The sequence below is a fragment of the Tamandua tetradactyla genome, chromosome 4 (genome assembly GCF_023851605.1).
Source record: "Tamandua tetradactyla isolate mTamTet1 chromosome 4, mTamTet1.pri, whole genome shotgun sequence".
Classification (NCBI taxonomy): domain Eukaryota; kingdom Metazoa; phylum Chordata; class Mammalia; order Pilosa; family Myrmecophagidae; genus Tamandua; species Tamandua tetradactyla.
In genome coordinates this window covers 157993246-158016242 of record NC_135330.1, presented here as the reverse complement: position 1 = coordinate 158016242, position 22997 = coordinate 157993246, and the positions used below count along the sequence as shown (strand labels likewise).

Genomic DNA, 22997 nt, shown 5'->3' with positions numbered 1-22997 from the left:
ATCTAGTATATCAGAAAATGATAAGAACTATGGAGAAAAATAGAGCAAATTAAGGAGATATGTATGCTAGGGAGATGAGAAAAAAATTCAAGTGTAGAATTAGGGGAAAAATTCTTGTGGTGCCTTTACTGTAAGGGACATTGTTCTGAGTACGTTGAACACTGTATCCCATTTTATATAATGCTCATGATAACCTTATTAATACATGCTACTTTTTTTATTTGTTTGTAGGTGAGGTAACTGAGGTTCACTAAAATTAAATAACTGTTTAAAAGTCACACAGTTTTTAAGTAGAAAAATAGAGATTCAATGGTAATCTGCCTGAATTCAATGTGTGAGATAACACAATTTATTTGTGCAGTATTTAAGAAGGAGACAGTAATGGAGGAATTAGGTGAAAAGCTCTTCAATCATGGAATACTATAAAATAGTCACCTATTGATAAAACATAACTTTTTCTATTAACAAAGTTACATTGTTCACTGAGTTTAGCTCATCATAACAAAGATAATAAGAAATACTAATTTCTTATTATAAGAAATTAATTGTAAGAAATAATCTTCGGTTAGTGAATGTGCTGGTTTGAAAGTACTATTTACTTCATGTTTAATCCTCATCCAATTTTGTGGGAGCAGCTGTTTCTTTTAATCTTGATTCAATACTGCAGGTTGGAATCCTTTGATCAGATTATATCCACAGAGATGTGGCACACCCAGTTGTGGGTGTGACGTTTGATTAGGTGGAGATGTGACCGCACCATTCCAAGTGGGTCTTGACTAGTTTACCAGAATCCTTTAAAAGAGGAAACATTTTGGAGAGAGACCCAGAAACCACAGAAACCTCAAAGCCAACAGAGAGCTGATAGAAATTTCAGAGCAGAAATGACACAGAGGCCAACATTTGGGAAACAGAGACACAGATGTTTGGAAATGCCTAGAGCCCAGCAGACATCGCCACAAGATGCAAGCCAGACCTGGAGAGAGCCAAAGGAAGGCAAAAGAAAAAAGCCAGCCCTGGAGAAACAAAGTAAGGCATCCCCACAGAAACAGAGTCTGAAAGCATGGAGCCCAGGAACAAGGGACTAGCAAGGGACCAGCATGCTTTCCCAGCTGACAGAGGTGTTCCCAATGCATCAGCCTTTCTTCAATTAAGGAATCTTTCTCTGGGTGCCTTAGTTTGGACATTTCCATAGGCTGAGAATGGTAAATTTGCAACTTATTAAATTCCCTTCTTAAAAGCCATTCCAATCCCAGTATGTTGCATTCTGGCAGCTTGCAAACTAACACAGTGATTTTCTGAAAAGTCATTGTACCATTTGCCTATCAAGGATATTATTTCACACAAGCCTAATTCTTAACTATTAAACAGAAGGGACAGCAGAATTAAATTTCAAAGTGCAGTACAGTGGATTGGTCGGTTTTCCAAGATTACCATTTTCTGAATGCACCAATAGGGAGTGCACGCATTAGGACTCACTGCTTAACTTCCACGGAATAAAATCGAGATTAGAAGAAATCTGAATTCATAAAACTTAGAGACTCTGAGCCACCAAAACTAATCAGCATTAGTAGAATGTTTACAATGACTATGAGTAGCAGAATAAACTGAAATTATCAAATTAATATATGATAAAATAATTTCTCTCTTCTTCAGATGGAATGACTTACAAATATCTTGAAAAATCATTTTCAGTATTATGCACTTATCTTAGCTCCTGGCATCAGTAGAAGCATTTGCTTGGAATGTTAATTGAGTGTTTTTTCCTCTTTCAACAACACAGCAAGCAAAATACCTAGTATTTGACAATTGCTGTGCTTAAGAGATAAGATAAGCATGTCTGACAACATGCTCACTTCAAAGTACACCACACTAAATTCCACTATAATTTCACCTTATAAACAGATCTTTTTAAACGCTATTTAATGTTCAATTCTTAATGTTTTTGCTCACTGTATTTTATTTTTCTCAAGTAGATAGTAGACAAAAGGTTTAGAAATTATTATATCCAATTTAGTAGTCAGGTAGGATATTACTGCCAAGTTTCATGCACTAATTGGATATTAAGAAATTTCAAAATGCCATTTTTTGAGGGGGTTGTTCATTTTTTTAATGGTAATGCTGCTACAGAAAAGAGGTGTGCATTACCAAAAATTGATTTCTCAATGAAGTTTGAGGGCAGTGGTTATAATTTTCCACTGGGATTCATAGAGTCTATAGCTGAATAGAAGGTACCCTAGAGGAAATTTCTTGGAGTTACTAGTGAACTGATGATGTGGTTCCATTAATATGTTCCCAAATCAGAAATTTTCATTATGTCTCAATCAAAACTTCCAAGGAAGAGCTTTCTTGTGATTGTACAGAGATTTTTTATAGCAGTCATTTTCATAATTCATTGGCTATTCTAGCAGCTGTATGTCACAGGTTTAGGGGCAAACCTTAAACAATTGAAGGTCAAGTTCATAGAAGGAGGAGTGGAGGATACAACATTAATAATTATTGATAGGTATACTACAAACAGTCAGTTTAAGATTTCAAATTGCTTCTCAGTATATAATTTTGAACTAAAACAGTCTAAGAATTTAATTTATTAAGTGAATAGAAGACATGAACAGATGCTTCACAGAAGAGGAAATATAAATGGCCAAAAGGCACATGAAAAGATACTACTAGGGAAATACAAATTAAAACCACAATGAGATATCATCTCAAACCCACCAGAATGGTCATTATCAATAAAACAGAAAATGACAAGTGCTGGAGAGAATGTGGAGAAAGAGGCACACTTACTCACTTTTGGTGGGAATGAACATAAAATGGTATAACTACTGTGGAAGGCAGTTTAGCGGTTCCTCAGGAAGCTAAGTATAGAATTGCCATATAATCCAGCAATACTATTGCTAGGTATCTACTCAGAGGACATGAGGGCAAGGACACAAATGGACATTTGCACACCAATGTTTGTAGCAGCATTATTTACAATTATCAAGAGATGGAAGCAGCCAAAATGTCCAACAACAGACGAGTGGTTAAACAAGCTGAGGTATATACGTATGATGGAATATTATGCAGCTGTAAAATAGAATAAAGTTATGAAGTAGGTAACAACATGGATGGACCTTGAGGACATTATGCTGAGTAAGATAAGCCGGAAACAAAAGGGCAAATACTGTATGGTCTTACTGATATGAACTAACATTAAGAATGAATTTGGAGAATTTCAGTTATGAACAGAGACCATCAGGAGATATAAATAGGGGAGATACTGGGTAATTGGAGCTGCAGGGATATAAATTGTGTAACAGGACTGTTTGTAGAAATTCAGAAATGAATAGCACCAAGACTACCTAAGTGTAATAGAATAATAGTACACTGAATGAAGCTGAATGTGCAGATGATAGAGGGAGGAGGGCTGAGGGCACAAATGAAATCAGAAGGAAAGATAGATGATAAAGACTGAGATGGTATAATCTAGGAATGCCTAAAGTACACAATGATAGTAACTAAATGTACAATTTTAAAAATGTTTTGCGTGAGGAAGAACAAAAGAACGTCAATACTGCAGAATGTTGAAAATAGACGGTAATTTGTATTTTTAAACTTTAACTTATGTGTGAGACTAAAGCAAAAAATGTTTATTTGGTACAAATTTTATATTTTGACTAGTGCATTTCCAAATATAACTTATGTGGATGGTTTAATTGAACACCATAAGTACATGAAACCTTGAGTAGGGCGTGAGATTTTGTAGGTTTGTCCAGAGTGTTCCCCTGATAAATCCCAGGGTGAGTTGAACAGTGAATAAAAAAAGTATTTGCAAAGTCCCCTTGGGGAAATGGCGAGAAGGGGAAAATTCAATTTTCCCACGTAGAGAATTCCTGATAGTCTCACAAGCAGTGGGGAAAACCAAAGCATTAGGCCAAGGCCTCAATCTTGGAGTTTGTTCATATGAAACTTATCCCCACAATTAATAGGCTAAGCCTACTTAAAATTAGGCCTAAGGGTCAACTCCAGAGAACCTCTTTTGTTGCTCAGATGTGGCCTCTCTCAGCCAACATCACAAGCAAATTCACTGCCTTCCCCCTCTCTATGTGGGACATGACTCCCAGGGGTATAAATCTTCCTGGCCACATGGGACAGAAATCTTAGAATGAGCTGGGGACTCAGCATCACGGGATTGAGAAAACCTTCTTGACCAAAAGGGAGAAGAGAGAAATGAGACAAAATAAAGCATCAATGGCTGAGAGATTTCAAACAGAGTCGAGAGGTTATCCTGGAGGTTATTCTTATGTTATATAGATATCACCTTTTTAGTTGGGGTATATTGGAGAGGCTGGAGGGAAGTGCCTGAAAATGTAGAACTGTGTTCCAGTAGCCATGTTTCTTGAAGATGATTGTATAATGATATATCTTTAGCAATGTGACTATGTGAGTGTGAAAAACTTGTGTCTGATGTTTTATCTATGATAAGGACAGATGAATAAAATATTTAGATTAAAAGTAAATACATAATAGGGGAAACAAATGTTAAAATAAATTTAGTAGATTGAAATGCTAGTGATCAATGAAAGGGAGTGATAAGAGGTACAGAAAAAATAGGAGAAACAAAGGCTAAAATATATTGGGTAGATGGAAATACTAGCAGTCAATGAGAAGGAGGGGCAGGGGGAATAGCACATGTGAGTTTTTTTCTTTTATTTAAATTTATTTTTGTGAATTGATGCAAATTTCTAAGAAATGATCATGGTGATGAATATACAGCTATGTGATGATATTTTGAGTTATTGATTATATACCAAGAATGGAATGATCATATGGTAAGAATGTTCATGTTTGTATGTTATGTTTAAAAAAAAATTTTAAATGTTTTAAAAAGTATTTAAGCTCTCTAGTCTCCTATATTCTGGAGCAGCTGGAAGGAAAAACCTTAGAGGATCATATGGTAGCCCATGACAAACTCTGGAATCTGTCCTGTGACCACTTGTTGAACAGTGCTTTGACAACTATTGCTTTCTTAATTTCTTTGCTTTGTATAAATGTTATAATATACAGTAAAAAAGTTTTTTTAAAAAATCAACAATTTGCCTTGAAAGCCAACCTTGGTGGCCAAGGGCTCAAGCTGGACCTTCTTATTATCAATTCTGGAGAGACACTTTAAGATCAGAGGAAGGGTGTCTTGCAGCAGAATCAATTGAATCCCCAGTCACCATAAACCGACCTCCATCCTGAGTCACCCCTTTCTTTGCATGGGTTACTTGGTCTATGACTTTGGCACTGGCCTTGTCAGAAGAGTGTGTAAGGGTAAAAGATGGTCCCCTGCCCCCAACACCACCCCATGGTCCTCAAATGCAAGCCCATCGCCTACCCTTGGGTACATTCTTTCTCAAAAGGCTCCTAGTCCTGTATTCACGTTGACTCCTGGCTCACTTAAATGTGAGCTTTTGAACACATCAGGATCGTGGGGCAGTCACAGAGGTGTTAAATCCTGATTTCTGGAAAAAAAAAAGATAGAAAATTCATATCAGAAAATCACTGATTAATTTAATTAAGAACTACTGGAGATTTTCTTACATTATATATGATGAAATGCACATTTACTGTGTTATAATAATATGAGAAATACTGATAAAAATGGATAAATAAAACGTGGTGTGTAGATATAATGGATTATTCAGCCACATAAAGGAATGAAGTCCTGATACATGCAATAACATGAATGAACTTTGAAGATATCATGTTGAATGAAATAAGCCAGGCAGAAAAGGACAAATATTCTATGATATGAAATAATTAAAATAAGCAAATTCATAGGGTTAGATTTAAGAGGGGTAGGGATATGGAATTAGGAGTTAATATTTAAATTGTACGGCATTTCAATTTGGTGTGATAGACTATTTTGGTAATGGATGGTGGGTATGGTAATACAACATTATGAATATAATTAACAACACTGAATTACATTTGAATGCGGTTAAAAGGAAATTTGGGGGTTGTATAAATGTTACTGGGATAAAATTTTTTAAAAAATCATAAAACAGCACAACAAAAACAGTGAACTTCAATGTAAACCATGGACTATAGGTAATAGTACAATTACAAAACTGTTCTTTCATCAATCATAATAAATGTTCCATACTAATGCAAAGTATTAAGTATAAGGTTGTATATTAAAACTCTGTATTTTATAATTAATTTGTCTGCAAAGATGCAATTTTTATAATAAAAAATAATACTAATAATAATAATTGTAACTCCTTAAAGAGAGAACCAGTAATGTATTATTACCTGGGCTTTCCCTTCTAAAATTTAGAACAGCAGCTAGCTGAAATTGTTACTTTACTCTCAATGGAACCAATAGTTAATTAAAAAAATGAAAAAGGCAATCTGAAGGAAATTCAGGTTCTACTCAACTTCTACTCAACACTAGGTCATCTATATATCAATGCACCTTAAAATTGTTGCTCAAAACACTTCTGTGTCCTAAAAGCCCACCTTTATTATTCCAAAGAGACAATTACAGTTATTGTCTAGTGCATTCTTTTAGGTTCAAATGTTTTTACCACCCTCTCTAGAGTTTGCCACCCAATCAATCCCAATATGGAAAACTGGATTTTGTACACAAGTATGCATTTGGTTATTAAAAATAAAAGCCAAACCAAACAGGAAAAAAATCTATCTCTTAGCTCCACTGAAAGAAGAATTTTGTTGATAAATAGTTTCAATTTAATTACAATTAAGTGAAAACTATCAAAGAGATCAACTTCTGATTATTACTATTTTGGTTGTTAAAAAACTCAGGTTGACTAATATATTGTATAATCTAAAATAAACTTGATGCATAAAATTTAAAAACCTTTAAAATGTACTTTAATTTTAGGGTTAGCCATGCATAATTATAGTTGTAAAATAGAGCTGATTTCCCCATAACCATGTATCACGGCCATCCATTCTTCATCCAGTTCTCATATACCTATTTCCACTATTTGGATTTTTTTTTTTATTTAGCCTCTTTTCCCACAAAACTATGATATGATATTAGATTCCAAATAGTCATATATATATATATACATATTGATTTTTGAAATCTTACTTAGAGCAGAAAAATTACAAATATCTAAACTCAGGAAAGGTCCAAAATGATTTATTCAAGTAAATGCAGATGTGATGATGCCCTTATTATCTTAAATTTCTGTGCAGATTTCAATTGAATCATGATATTTACACATACTTGAGATAAAAGTAAAGTAGTTTATTTTATGGGTGAACTAATCTATTTTTCAATTCCAGCTTTATTATTTGTGATATAAGAACATTGATGCTATAAGAATAATTAGACTAATTCTCAACACGGGAAAATATAAAAATTTGAAAAATAATTTGCACTACATTTTTTATTATAAAAATACTAAAGTTTTCACATGCAACATATTTGAGGTCTTAATTACATAGATGGCCTTCCTTAAATGTCATCTAACCAATAAAAATGCATACAATTTTTACATAGTTTTAATGCACATGAGCATAACTATGTATCTAGTCTGCTTTTATATTATATTAGGCCAAGAGGAAACAAAATACTTTTTTAAATCCTTAGGATTTTCTGTAAATGTTAAAGGGCAATTGCTATACTTTTATCTAGGCAGAAAATAAACCAGAAGTGTTTTGATGGACTCTAGCTCTATGTAATATTATGTATTCTGTTATCACAATGTACTCTAGTAATAAAATTTGAGAAATTAATTGTCCCAATAGATTATCCTCCCAAAAGCAATGTCACAGTTCTCAGAGGCCTGAGGTAAAACAATCAAATACACAATTCAGCAATAAAAACAGCAATAAGAAGAACAAAAAAACAAACATATAACAGAAACAGTTTAACTCAGTGTTAAACAGATGTTTTGATTGAGGGATTTTTTTTTAATAAAACTGCACTTTGTGCAACCTAATTTTGGAATCAATTGAGATTGAATGCATTCAATTTTATGTTGTATCCAAAAAATGAAAAACTGGGTTTTAGGTCTTTGGTCAAGACTATATCACGCAGCAGTGAAAAAATAAAATATGGCAAAGTTATGTTCTACACTCCCTTAGTCGGATTACTGACTGTGCAGAAAGTAAATATGATTAAGGATAATCGCTACCATTGAGGCTTATAATTAGGCTCTGTGCAATGTGCTAAGTAAATTACATTTATCTTGTTTTTTTATTACCTTATTTTAATATAGTTTCAGATTCAATGGGAACTTCAAAATTCCTCTATTGGTATATTCTTAAAATGATATTTTAAATGTATCTTATTATTATAAAATGCTATATAATTTTCTTGTATTAGAGTTTCATAAATTATATTTTAATATATATTGGATTTAACACATGCTTCCTGTATTTAAATTCTTATCATTGAGAAAATATACAAAATAAATTATAAAATACTAATTTGGGCTGGTGCGACGGTGGATCAGTGGCAGCATTCTCGCCTGCCATGCCAGAATCCCGGGTCCTATTCCCGGTGCCTGTCCATTCAAAAAATAAAAAAATAAATACTACTCCTATTCATCATTCTTTCAAATTTTAGAACTATGCAGAATTAGTTCAGAAGGAAACTTGGACTCCTTATATCTAAACAGAGAGGCAGCCTGTGTAGTATAGATAATCAGCTCAAAATTTAATAAAACACTACCAGTTACTAATTATTTGACCTTACACAAGTCACTTAATCAAATTTTTGGTCTCATTTTCTTTCTGTGTTAAATAAAGAAGTTTTTATCAATGCTGTTCTTTTTTAAACTGATTTTCATCTTTAAAGTATTAATAAAAATAAAGTATACCTTTAGTACATGGTAGTCAATAACCAAAAATATTTTCCAAATATTTTTTACCTTTTATATAAAGAATTTTCATAATTCTTTTGTTTAATTTACTTATTTCTATCACCAAAGACTAAATCCTTCATGACTTTGGACATTAAATTAGCTTGAATTACTACTCCTGTTAATAATAACAGAATTATCAAATAAAAAGAATAATAAGATTAATTTTAGCTACCTAACATTTTGAGATAATAATCATCCTCAGAACTGTAATTCCCAAAAGATTCCACGTTCATTCCTTATCAGCAATGAACATACTATTCTTCCTTTCACTGCTGTCAAAATCTCTGATCTTTATCTTGTCCTGAGTACAAATAATGGGGAGAAGGTGAAGGAGATTGTCATCTACAATGTCACAAGATCAGGTATCGCATAATTATTTATTTATTCACTGTAATTTATTTACCTGTATAATAAAATGATAAACTCTCCTGGAGTTTTCTTCTTTTGTAAATGCTCTAGTTCCTCAGCTCCCCTTCCCTTCTCTTCTCTTCAGACTTAACTTCACATGGTGCAGGTGGAGGGGGAAGAGGTGGCCAGGCCTACACTTTGGGGAGGGGTGCTGGTGGTGGTTGGAGGTGGGTGAGCAATCAAAGCCTCTGGATCCAAGTTATTTGAAAGAATGGAGAGAAACCATGGAGGGAAAAGGAGCTGAGCAATAAGTTGCTCTAACTACTGCCACCGTAGGTAGGATTTTTCATGAGGTTACTTCAGTTAAGGTATGACCCACCTCTATGATGGTTGTTAATCCTATTACTGGAATTCTTTATAAATAGAATTAATACAAAGAGAGAGAGGGTGAAAGAAGAAGTAAGGAACTGAAATCAACAAAACCCTGAAGAGAAGGGAAAGACCAGGAGACATGTGTCTTGCCATATGGCAGAGAAGCCAAGGATCACTGGCAGGAAGAAAGCATCATCCTGATGACTTGATTCGGACATTCTCTTGGCCTCAAACATTTAAACTAGTAAGCTCCCATTCAAGCCTCCAGATGACTCAGCACCTTTACAGCCTTGCACAGAACCCATCAAAGCTCTGCCCCAGAGCTCTGGTGACCTATAGAAACTGTGAAATAATCAATGCATGATTTTTTAAGATGCTGTTCATGGGGATGTGGTATGCAGCTATATAACCATACATAGGGGCATGACCACCACTAGCACCCTTCCCTGAAGTGCAGGTCTGGACACCTCTTCCCTCTTCACCCCACTTGTGAAGTTAAGTTTGAAGAGAGGGCAAGAGAGAGCCATGGACATGAAAGAGGAGGATCCAACTGGAGCTGAGGAACCAGACTCCACAGCCCATTCGACAATTTGCTCTAGATAGTGGCAAAACAAATTAGTGACTTAGAGTTCCTCAGCTTAATAAATCTAGGCTTGATTTTAGTTTAAAATCTCTCCAAACTACCTGAATGTAAAGCCTGAGCTCAGTGACAATAGAATCTTTGGAGGTCTGGACATGTAAGAAGAAAAACTTCTGAATATCACACATCTAAACTTAAGTGGGAGTAAACTGATAGATATCAGCACGTTGGAACCTTTGAAAAAGTTGGATTGTCTGAAGAGCCTGGATCTGCTTCACAGAGAGGTCACCAACCTGAACGACTGCCGTGAGTGTCTTCAAAGTCTCCTTCCCCAGCTAACCCATCTGGATGGCTATGACTGAGAGTACTGGGAAGCCCTTGACTCTGGTGCCGAGGTGGATGGTGTAGGTGAGGAGGAGAAGGAGAAAGAACGAGAATAAGAGGAGGAGGAGGACAAGGAGGGTGAGGACAGTGATTTTGATGATGAAGATGATGGAAATAAAAACAAAGACATAGGAGGGGAAGAAGATGAAGAAGAAATCAGTGGGGATGAAGATGATCTTGGACATGATGGAGAAATGGATGAAGACTAAGAAGATAAGGATAAGGATGAAGATGAAGAGGAGGAAGAAAGTGGGAAAGGGAAGAAGGAAGAGAGAGACAGGATGAAGGAGAAGATGACTAAGACCCCAAATAATCTGCAAAAAGGAACTATTCAGCTTTGGTTGGACTTCCTCCTTGGATTTGGTAGCTGTTTTTTTTAATTTCTTTGTTCTGTTTTGTTTTAAAAAAAGGTAACTGCGCTACAAACCTCTGGAAACCCACCTGTACTCAAAGAATCAAAGAATCATTCCTCTTGCATTCTGCCTTCCTTCATTTAGCCTATCTATAAAATCTACCACTTGGGGACCATACCCCAACAAAATTGCAAGTGTTGTTATGTTTTAATGCAAGAATTACTGTAACATGGCTGTGACCAATGATTCCTAACCACCCATGGCTACCCATTACACAGAGGTTGTAACAGCATTTTTACTTTCTGTACAAAAAAGAAGCTCTGTAAATAAAATCTTAGCATTTGGGGGGTTGTTTAAAAAACAAGCAAACAACAGCATCAACAACAAGGTCCTACTTACAGTTTTCAAGTGAAAATTGTGACTAGCTAGTCTGGGCCCCCAAAGCAGGTCAGCTTGTGGCTTAAAGCCACTTCAACTTATTTTAATGGGATGATAGCTGTACCAAATTTTAACAATAAGTGCAACTCTTCTGCTTTTTTAATGTATATTTGTAAATTCAAAGTGGAATAACTTTGCTTTCTCAAATTTATTATTGAGTTGACTGTGTTCCTTCTCTTACAATCTCACTGTTCCCCTCCCCCTTTCCTAAGGCAATAGTACACAAGTTAGGTTTTTTTTTTCTCCAAAAATTTGAAGGAAAAACTTCATGCTTCATGTCTTTAGTAAGACACCTGTTTTGAAATGTAATTGCTCACTCATGCCTGTTAAATAAATACATTTCCTTTCGTAATTAAAAAAAAAAAAGGTCCTGCTGACACCCATGGGAATGCATTAACTTTAAGAATGTTTCTCTTGGGGTACAAATAGCTTCAAAGCACTACAGGCCCTATTCCAACTCAATCAAGTTATCAGCAGAGTTATTTTTCTTGCAGTTGAAGAGTTCAGGATAATTCCTTTTTTAGAAGTCAGCAACTGAGAGAGACACTCTAGAGTCTATATAACAAAACATAATTATGGAAGTGACATCCCTTCACCGTTGCTATAAAATGTAGCATAATCACAGTAGTGGCATCCTATCACCCTTTTCACATCCTATTGGTTAAAATAAGGCAGAGAATCTCCCTGCACTCAAAAGCAGACAATTATAGAAGGGTGTTGTCATGGTTAGGGACAGGTGTCAACTTGGCCAAGTTGTGGTACCTGTTCATCTGATTGGGTAAGCGCTGGCCTGTCTGTTGCAATGAGGACATTTCATAGGATTAGGTCATTATCACGTCAGCTACATCCACAGCTGATTCCATTTGTAATCAGTCAAAGGGGAGTGTCTTCTGCAATTAGTGATGCTAAATCCAATCATGGGAAGCCTTTTAAGGAGGACTCAGAGGAGACAGGTTCCATTCCTGCTTTGGCTGGTGAGCCTCTCCTGTGGAGTTCATCCAGGCCATCCATTGGAGTCATCAGCTTCGCAGCCTGCCCTGTGGATTTTGGACTCTGCATTCCTACGGTCACATGAGACACTTTCATAAATTTTATATTTGCAAGTGTTCCCTGTTGATTCTGTTTCTCTAGAGAACCCTAACTAATACATCTTGGTACCAGGAGTGGTTCTTAAGAAACGGAATCTTAAAAATGGGTTTTTATGAATGGTTTTCTACTCTGACTGGGCTCAGAGACACTAAGGACTCTGATTCCCGTAATCAGAATGACACTCCCAATCCATGGACTGAGTTGGCAAAGGAGATAGTCAAAATATCATCATTCGATTCTCCTAATGCTTCGCTTGTACGAAGCCAGACTCTGGGGGATAATGTTTTTGACACCTTTACAGAGTTTTGTAGAAATAAGAGTTATAGAGATGTTGGTTGGTTGTTGTTAGATACACTGTCTACATTAAAGGGTGAAAGGGATGGGCTTAAGGCTTCAAACAAGAAGCTTAAGTGCCGTCTGAAAGATGTAGAGGTTTCTATGAGTATCCTGAAGGAAAATTTTATTTCCTGTAGCCGTAGACTTGAGATCTCTGAAAATCAGACTCATAATCTTATTGTTAGAGTAGCAACTTTACAACATAAACTGAAATCTCAGTCTTGCATGGTGTCTGCCGTTAAAGTGAGGGCATTGATTGGAAAGGAGTGGGACCCTGAAAAATGGGATGGTGACATATGGATTGATAATGATGTTGGGGGTGAGGTTGAAACCCTAGATCATGCTGAGCCTTCTTTAGATAACCGTGTAATAGTCTGCCCTGAGGACATAGCCGCCCCTCCTTCAGCCTGCCTTGAGGATTTGGCCACCCAACCTCCTCCTGAAGGGATTAGCCCTAGAGTTATTAATCCTGTTTCACCAGATGAAACTGCAAATGAAAGCCCTGAAGCAAATGGCTTGGAAGATATTTCTAATTCTTTTCATGACCCACCCCAACCACCCCTCATTTCTTCTAGACCTATAACTAGACTAAAGTCCCAACAGGCCCCTAAAGGTGAGGTACAAAGTATCACACATGAGGAGGTACGTTATACTCCAAAAGAATTGTGTGAGTTTTCCAATTTATATAGACAGAAATCAGGGGAATATGTGTGGCAATGGATTTTAAGAGTGTGGGATAATGGTGGGAGGAATATAAGGCTGGATCAGGCTGAATTTATTGATATGGGCCCACTAAGCAGAGATTCTGCATTCAATGTTATAGCTCGAGCAGTTAGAAAAGGTGTTAACAGCTTGTTTGGGTGGTTGGTTGAAACATGGATCAAAAGGTGGCCAACATTACCTGAGGTTGAAATGCCAGAACTGCCCTGGTATAATGTAGATGAGGGGATCCAGAGGCTTAGAGAGATTGGGATGTTAGAGTGGATTTATCATGCAAAGCCTGCTCTTACACCCCAGGAATGTCCAGAGGATGCACCTTTTACCAGAACAGTGAGAAATAAGTTTGTGAGACTAGCACCATCATCCCTCAAGAGTTCTGTGGTTGCACTTCTCTGTAGGTCAGATATTACTGTAGGAACTGCTGTCACTGAGCCGGAATCCTTAAACACAATGGGGATGACAGGATCCCGAGTTGGCAGAAGCCAGGTGGCAGCACTTAATCACCAAAGACAGGGTAGACGCGGGTATTATAATAGACAACAAACTCAAAGGAGGCATCAAAATTATATGACACGCAGAGATTTGTGGCATTGGCTAGTAAATCATGGGGTGCCTAGAAATACAATAGAAGGGCAGTCTACTAAATTCTTGTTGGAGCTGTATAACCAAAAGAGTTCTAGGTCAAGGGAACAGAAGTCTAACCTGAATTACAAAAACACAGAGTCACGGCCCCTTAATCAATTTCCAGACTTGAAACAGATTACAGACCCTGAGCCCCTTGAATGAAGGGGAGGCCAGGTCCCTATGGGGAAGAAACCTGTTACACTGCCACAAATTTATACTGTTGACCTTCCTCTAAGTCTTCCCCAAGGAGACCGACGGCCTTTTACCAGGGTAACTGTGCATTGGGGAAAAGGAAATGATCAGATATTTCGGGGATTTATTAGACACTGGTTCAGAAGTGACATTAATTCCAGGGGACCCAAAACGTCACTTTGGACCACCAGTCAGAGTGGGGGCTTATGGAGGCCAGGTGATCAATGGAGTTTTAGCTCAGGTCCGTCTCACAGTGGGTCCAGTGGGCCCCCAGACCCATCCTGTAGTTATTTCCCCAGTTCTGGAATGTATAATTGGCATAGACATACTGAGCAATTGGCAGAATCCCCACGTTGGTTCTCTGACTTGTGCAGTGAGGGCTATTATGGTGGGAAAGGCCAAGTGGAAGCCACTAGACCTGCCCCTACCAAGCAAAATAGTAACGTCACTTTGGACCACCAGTCAGAGTGGGGGCTTATGGAGGCCAGGTGATCAATGGAGTTTTAGCTCAGGTCCGTCTCGCAGTGGGTCCAGTGGGCCCCCGGACCCATCCTGTAGTTATTTCCCCAGTTCCGGAATGTATAATTGGCATAGACATACTGAGCAATTGGCAGAATCCCCACGTTGGTTCTCTGACTTGTGCAGTGAGGGCTATTATGGTGGGAAAGGCCAAGTGGAAGCCACTAGACCTGCCCCTACCAAGCAAAATAGTAAATCAAAAGCAATACCGTATTCCTGGAGGGATTGCAGAGATTACTGCCACTTTTAAGGACTTGAAAGATGCAGGGGTGGTGATTCCCACCACATCCCTGTTCAACTCTCCTATTTGGCCTGTGCAGAAAACAGATGGGTCTTGGAGAATGACAGTGGATTATCATAAGCTCAACCAGGTGGTAACTCCAATTGCAGCTGCTGTTTCAGATGTAGTATCATTGCTTGAGCAAATGAATACATCCCCTGGTATCTGGTATGCAGCTATTGATCTGGCAAATGCTTTTTTCTCAATAGCTATTAGTAAGGACCACCAGAAACAGTTTGCTTTCAGCTGGCAAGGTCAGCAATATACTTTCACTGTCCTACCTCAGGGGTATATCAACTCTCCAGCCCTATGTCATAATCTTGTTCGCAGAGACCTTGATCGTTTCGGCCTCCCACAAGACATCACACTGGTCCATTATATTGATGATATCATGTTGATTGGACCTAGTGAGCAAGAAGTAGCAACTACTCTAGATTTACTGGTAAGACATTTGCGTGTCAGAGGATGGGAGACAAATCCAACAAAAATACAGGGGCCTTCCACCTCAGTAAAATTTCTAGGTGTCCAGTGGTGTGGGGCATGCCGAGATATCCCTTCTAAGGTGAAGGATAAATTGCTGCATCTGGTCCCTCCCACAACCAAAAAAGAGGCACAACGCCTAGTTGGTCTTTTTGGATTTTGGCGACAACATATTTCTCATTTGGGTGTGCTACTCTGGCCCATTTATCGAGTGACCAGAAAAGCTGCTAATTTTGAGTGGGGACCTGAACAAGAGGAGGCTCTGCGACAGGTCCAGGCTGCTGTGCAAGCTGCTCTGCCACTTGGGCCATATGATCCAGCAGATCCAATGGTGCTGGAAGTGTCAGTGGCAAATAGAGATGCTGTCTGGAGCCTTTGGCAGGCCCCTATAGGATTTTGGAGCAAAGACTTAGCATCTGCTGCAGATAACTACTCTCCTTTTGAGAAACAGCTTTTGGCCTGCTACTGGGCCTTAGTAGAGACTGAACGCTTAACCATGGGCCACCAAGTTACCATGAGACCTGAGTTGCCTATCATGAGTTGGGTGTTGTCTGACCCACCAAGCCATAAAGTTGGGCGTGCACAGCAGCACTCTATTGTAAAGTGGAAATGGTATATACGAGATAGAGCCAGAGCAGGTCCTGAAGGCACAAGTAAGTTACATGAAGAAGTGGCACAAATGCCCATGGTTTCCAGTCCTGCTGCCACATTACCTTCTCTTTCCCAGACCAGAGCTATGACCTCTTGGGGAGTTCCTTACAGTGAATTGACTGAGGAAGAGAAAACTCGGGCCTGGTTTACAGATGGTTCAGCACGATATGCAGGTACCACCCAAAAGTGGACAGCTGCAGCATTACAACCCCTTTCTGGGGTGTCCTTGAAGGACAGTGGTGAGGGGAAATCCTCCCAGTGGGCAGAACTTCGAGCAGTGCACCTGGTTGTTCATTTTGCTTGGAAGGAAAACTGGACAGAGGTGCGTTTGTATACTGACTCATGGGCTGTTGCTAATGGTTTGGCTGGATGGTCAGGGACTTGGAAAGACCATAATTGGAAAATTGGTGACAAAGAGGTCTGGAGAAGAAGTATGTGGATAGACCTTTCTGAGTGGGCTAAAAACATGAAGATATTTGTGTCCCATGTGAATGCACACCAGAGGGTGACTTCAGCAGAGGAAGATTTTAATAATCAAGTGGATAAGATGACCCGTTCTATGGATACCAGTCAGCCTCTTTCCCCAGCAACTCCTGTCATTGCCCAATGGGCTCATGAACAAAGTGGTCATGGTGGTAGGGATGGAGGTTATGCATGGGCTCAGCAACATGGACTTCCACTCACCAAGGCTGACCTGGCTACAGCCACTGCTGAGTGCCCAATCTGCCAGCAGCAGAGACCCACACTCAGCCCCTGATATGGCACCATTCCCTGAGGTGACCAGCCAGCTACATGGTGGCAGGTTGATTACATTGGACAACTCCCTTCATGGAAGGGGCAGTGATTTGTTCTAACTGGAATAGACACATACTCTGGATATGGGTTTGCTTTCCCTGCACGCAATGCTTCTGCCAAAACTACTATCCGTGGGCTTACAGAATGCCTTATCCATCGTCATGGTATTCCACATAGCATTGCTTCAGATCAAGGAACACACTTCACAGCAAATGAAGTGCAGGAATGGGCACATGCTCATTGAATTCTCTGGTCTTACCATGTTCCCCATCATCCAGAAGCAGCTGGATTGATAGAACGGTGGAATGGCCTTTTGAAAACTCAATTACGGTGCCAACTAGGTGGCAAACACTTGAAAGGCTGGGGTAATGTTCTCCAGGAAGCTGTGTATGCTCTGAATCAGCATCCGCTGTATGGTGCTGTTTCTCCCATAGCCAGGATCCATGGGTCCAGGAACCAAGGGGTGGAAATGGGTGTGGTGCCACTCACTATTACTCCTAGTGATCCACTAGGAAAATTTTTGCTTCCTGTCCCTGCTACCCTGAGTTCTGCTGGTCTACAGGTTTTAGTTCCAAAACGGGGTGTGCTTTCTCCAGGAGAAACAACAGTGATACCCCTGAACTGGAAGTTAAGATTGCCACCTGGCCACTTTGGGCTACTTATGCCTCTCGATCAACACACCAAGAAGGGGATTACATTATTGTCTGGGGTAATTGACCCTGACTATCAGAAGGAAGTAGGACTGCAACTACATAATGGAGGTAAAGAAGAGTTTTCTTGGAATATACTAGATCCCCTGGGGCGTCTATTAGTACTACCATGCCCTGTGATTAAAATCAACGGAAAACTGCAACAACACAATCCAGGCAGGACCACTAATGGCTCTGAGACTTCAGGAATGAAGGTTTGGGTCACCCCACCAGGCAAAGAACCACGGCCAGCTGAAGTGCTTGCTGAAGGGAAAGGGAACATGGAATGGGTAGTGGAAGAAGGTAGTGATAAATATGAACTTCGACCACATGATCAGTTACAGAAACGAGGACTGTAATGCTGTTTCGTTTGTGTTATACTATTTAAGTTGTAAGATATCAAGTTTAAGAATGAATGTTGCCCAAGGATTTGCACCCTATTCTGGAGAGATTTAATGCGTTTCCAGTTATATGTAGGACAGTTGAGTATTGTCAGGTAAAAGAAAAAATGTGTGCTTATTTGTTTTCATTTGGAAATTAAGTATGGTCTAAGGTGATATATATATATATATATATATATCTATATATATATATATATATATATATGTGCCAAGTTGACAATGGGTGGACTGTCATGGTTAGGGACAGGTGTCAACTTGGCCAAGTTGTGGTACCTGTTCATCTGATTGGGTGAGCGCTGGCCTGTCTGTTGCAATGAGGACATTTCATAGGATTAGGTCATGATCACGTCAGCTACATCCACATCTGATTCCATTTGTAATCAGTCAAAGGGGAGTGTCTTCTGCAATTAGTGATGCTAAATCCAATCATGGGAAGCCTTTTAAGGAGGACTCAGAGGAGACAGGTTCCATTCCTGCTTTGGCTGGTGAGCCTCTCCTATGGAGTTCATCCAGGCCATCCATTGGAGTCATCGGCTTCGCAGCCTGCCCTGTGGATTTTGGACTCTGCATTCCTACGGTCACATGAGACACTTTCATAAATTTTATATTTGCAAGTGTTCCCTGTTGATTCTGTTTCTCTAGAGAACCCTAACTAATACAGGTGTGAAATGAACACCAGGAAAGAAGGGATCGTAACAGTCACCTTAAATCCACCTTCCATATCTGGATGTCACATAAGAGGATTTGGGAGGGATCCATGGTCCCTTATATTTTTTCTTCTTTGAGAAAATCAGATCTCTGCAGGATTCTAAGTGTATAATGCTGAATTGTAAACATTAAATAATGTGCATGCAAGATTGGGAAGGCAGAGAGACACAGACACTATTCTACCCCAAGGTGTGGTGGAAACTGAAGTTGGTATGGTCAACAGAGAGATTCTATGGTTCAGTGCCTAAGAACTAGCTTTGCAGAAGTGGGTCCGCATTAGCAATGGTTTCCTGCAGGACAGTGAGTGGTTGCAACAGCAGCTTGCTGACTGCTGGACTGTAGCAGCAGTTGTAGAGGCATGAACATGAATCCCAGTGGGAGGAATCTGACTTCATTTCTAGCTCTTCCAACAATTATAATTTGAAATATCTATGGTAGTTTCAGTTTCCTGTATTGAAACATGTGTCAGCATCTTCAAAATGCAGAGTTCACTGACAATGGGGACTAGCCCTCAAGTCTTCTATAAATGTCTGTGCCACTTTGCCTGGGTTAGGAATGATAACGACTCTCAAGTCTCTGGTTTTTTCCTTGTTCAGTGGAACAAACGCTGAAATTTTCTGATGCTTACACCTGCACATTTAAGCTTTACCTATTTTTGATTGAACTTCTGTGTGAATGTAAATAATTTACCACTTTCATTTTATTTCATTCATAGGCTCATTGTTGTGTGGATGATTTCCAAAAAGAGCTGTCAAGAATTTCATAAACATGAGACTTAATAAAAGTGAATAAATGGTGTGTGTGTTGTTTGTTGATTTAATATTTTTAATAAAAAGCACATTTTAAAAGAGACATAAAATGCTATAATAATTTTAGTTCCAGACAAAGCCAAAAATGCTTGCAAGACCTCAGATTCATTCTTCAAAGAAGTGCTTAGAAAATACAAACCTACAACATCAAGAGCTCTATTTAATTAGTTTTAAGAAAAGTAGGCACAAAGAGAAATGATGCTACAGCACTTTAAGCTAAACATAGATATATTGCCGTACATTTAAATGACTGAAGAAAAATTATTTGCACAAAGGAGATCTTCAGTCAAATGACAAGAGGAAGAAAGCTGCAAGCATAGAGCATCACTTATGTTATTAATCTGAATGACAAGGAAGAAGAAAAAATGATAACAATAGGTGCTGACAGTGCATAGTGTGAGCCATGAATTAATTTGCTCTGACAATGACACCTTTGAGAGGACACTCGGCCACAAGCCATAATGTTATGCACAGAATATAAATTGCACATATAACAGAATCATTTCTTATTCTTTATAAAAACATACAGGATCATGTTAGTGAATATTTCTCTACCAGGATTAGTGGTATATGTCATGCTATTAATAAAGAATCCCTTATTTATTTACTGTCTTGAACCAAAAGCAGTTGGTTATAGTGACCTCTATAAAAGTGAATTTATTCTAAGAAAGCTACAGCTTCAGAACTACAGCTGACAGAGTTTGTTTTTTAAAGCATTATGTCTTTAATAAATCACCCCAGGGTGAAGGAAGCTTCTCTATTTCCCAACAGAATTTAGGGGCAAATGTGTTCCAACCAAAATTAATATAGTGTCATAAATTGGGAAATCAGAAATCGGTTATACCTCTTCAAATAGAGAATTGCCCTAGGAAGTTTAGGTTGGCTCAGTTCACTTTCTGTTCTTTCATCTAGGGCAACAAATTGGAAGCAAATATTAATCCCACTCTGCCTCTGCACTCTGTAGCACAAAGTTGGTTCAGGGGATGGGGGCTGGATTTACTAGGCTGATTATTTGCAGTTTGCACAGCTTTCAGAGTCATTCTCCAGATGCTAATGGGGAAAGGCCTCCTTCAACTGTCTACCCCTCTGCCTGAGAGTAAAATTTTCTTAATAAAATACTGTCAATTTATAAAAACCTTGCTAGCATCCCCAGCAGGGTGTTGTGAAATAGATATCAAAGAAAGCAAGGGACTACATCAACATCAGAACACCAGTGCCTAATGAATTTCAGTATTGACTGAAAGTGAAATTTGCTAATCAAAATGGGCCTTAATTTATTGTTTTCCTTTCTTTTGTCCCAGGAAGAAGAAAAAGAGAGAGTAGGAAAAGTAGCTTTACACATACTTGCAAAAAGTTGGAAAATAGTTTCTCATTAACATTTGTCATTAAAACTTCTCTTAAGAATCTGTCATTGCCTGTGAAATATCTTGAAAAAGGCATGAGCATGTAAAATTATCCTTTTTCAAGCTTAGGAATGACCAGAACAGTCCTTTGGCGGGGGGGGGGGGGGATGCAAACTCGGGTGTGGTGGTGCTGGTGACGATGGGGATATGCTTCTGAACTTGGAGACAGTGAAGGAAGAATGGTGGAACTTGCAAAATGATAGAAGGCCATAGACTCAATGATTTTAATTCTTGCCACAAAAGGCAAGATCTTCACTAAAGCTAAAATAAATTAAGAACTGTTTGTTTGAGTGGATTCTCTGCAGGAATTGATGAAAGAGCAGACTTTGCCTAGGGATTGCTACCTTGTTGCTGAGCATTAAAGAAGAGATTGCCTGAGGAAGGAAAACATGGAACTTAAAAACTATGAGAAGATCTCTGAGCACTGGTGATTATGTCAAGTTTAATTACACATTTACATGCACACATTTAGACATGCATATGTATTATTTACATTAATATACCATTTCTTTCCATGAAAAATGCAGTTCTCATGGAAAAAACCTCATTGTTATTTCATCAGCGTGCATTTTTCCCTAAGCTCCAAAATACAGAGGAAAAAAAAGAATTTATATTTGCCACATAATATACCCATTTGTAAATAGAAGATAAAGCATTTAGCAAAAATTTGGGACTGATACCCCCAAATAAACTTGCACATCGAAAAAAAAAGGTTAGCTTTGGGAAAAAAAATAAATCTTCCCAGAAGCACAAGTAATATTTTCTGCCTCTACCAAATGCATGGGTGCAAAACTATTTCCCTGTTAACTCATGATTGTTAGACTGATCATTGTAGGGGTATAAGTTTCAAATATATAGTACATATATGCTACAGAAATCCTCCAAACAAGAAATCTTCTTCTCCCACTGTCAAATTCAAATTGGTTCCAAGCAATAAGATCCTTGGGGTACACTGATTGGTCTTTGTGATGCTGTTACAATTATCCATGAGCTTATAATTTTAAGAGCCAACAAATTTCTTTTTTATTTCCACGTCATTATGAATTAAGTTTTTCACTTATTTAATATAAGAGTATTTACGGATATGAGAAAAAAATTTTTTTTTATTCTGGTAGCATGGCCAGAGAGAAAATATTAGAAGATTTTAAATCAGGGAATGAGAAAAATGATAATTTCATTCCTGTTTGTAGCATGGAAATGATTGGAAAATGGAATGTAAGAAGAAGGGAGAAATTGGATGTAGGAAAGAAGGAGAAACATTATAGTGAATTTAAGTTAGATACAATGGAAATAGTTTTGATTAGAAGTTATAGGTGGGATAGAGCAAAGCAGTGGAAATCTAGAAAATTTTAAGGAAAATAATTGGAAAGATTTGGTGATAGAATGAATATAAGGAGTAAGGGAGATGATAGACAAAACCATCTTGCAAATGAAGACCAAAGTTGGAAGACTTATGTAAAATTCCTAACTTTAAAAATTATTACAGAGATACAAAAATCACAAAACACATGTTACTTTATAGACCAATTGAATCAAGACGTACAGCCAATTGGATCAAATTGAGAGTTCAGAATAAACTCTAATATTTCTGGTCAATTGATTTTGGGCAAGGATTTCAAGTCCACTCAATAAGGAAAGAATACTTTTTCTACAAATGGTGCTGGGAAACTAAATAGGCACAGGCAAAAGAATGAAGATGGACCTTATCTCACATGATATACAAAATTAACTCAAAATGGATCAAAAACTTAAACATAAGAACCAAAACTATAAAATACATAGAAGAAAATAAAAGGGGACATCTTTAGGACGTTTTGTTAGGCAATGGTTTCTAAAATTTTCCACTAAAACAACAAAAGAAAAAATAGATAAATGGGACCTCATCAAAATTTAAAACGTTTTTGCATCAAAAGAGTTTATCAAGAAAGTAAAAAGAAAATGCACAGCATGGCAGAA

At 38.0% G+C, this 22997-nt stretch overlaps 1 pseudogene; it reads left to right on the top strand.

The window, feature by feature from the left end:
- The first annotated feature begins 9217 nt into the window (after positions 1 to 9217).
- LOC143680538 (acidic leucine-rich nuclear phosphoprotein 32 family member B pseudogene) lies at positions 9218 to 10855 on the top strand (annotated as a pseudogene).
- Positions 10856 to 22997: the final 12142 nt, after the last annotated feature.